Raw genomic sequence first — 337 nt, 5'->3', positions numbered from 1 at the left:
AGGGCCCGAGCTCGGACGCGGCGGCCGCCTCCCCGCGGGCTCACCTGAGGCGGCGCGCGCGGCCCGGTCCGGAGCAGCGGCGCGCGCTCCCCCGCCCTCGGCGTCGCACCCCCAGGCCCCGCTCGGGCCGGGCCCCGCTCGGTCGCTGGCGGCCGAGCCCTCCGCGAGCGCCCCGGGCGGGGCTTATGAGGCCGCGCGCCAGCTCCGCCCTGGCTCCCATTGGGCCCCGAGCCCACGCCCGCACGCCTATTGGCTACGGCTGACAGCTCCGCCCCTCCCCTCCGCCGGGCCCATCAACATCGCACGGCCCGCCCCCCGCGCGCCTCGATTGGGCGGG

General features: G+C 81.6%; 1 protein-coding gene across 1 annotated transcript in view; it reads right to left on the bottom strand.

Annotated features, from left to right (window-relative positions):
• Positions 1–132, bottom strand: part of KDM4B (lysine demethylase 4B) — a 130,822-nt gene extending 130,690 nt beyond the window's left edge. Inside the window, exon 1 of the mRNA XM_059388723.1 lies at positions 45–132. The gene's annotated coding sequence lies outside the window, so the exon portion shown is untranslated. The remainder of the gene's footprint in view (positions 1–44) is intronic.
• Positions 133–337: the final 205 nt, after the last annotated feature.

This window comes from Mustela nigripes, chromosome 2 (assembly GCF_022355385.1).
Source record: "Mustela nigripes isolate SB6536 chromosome 2, MUSNIG.SB6536, whole genome shotgun sequence".
Lineage (NCBI taxonomy): Eukaryota > Metazoa > Chordata > Mammalia > Carnivora > Mustelidae > Mustela > Mustela nigripes.
The sequence above is the reverse complement of the archived record's forward strand: the minus strand, read 5'-3'. Positions and strand labels throughout refer to the sequence as shown.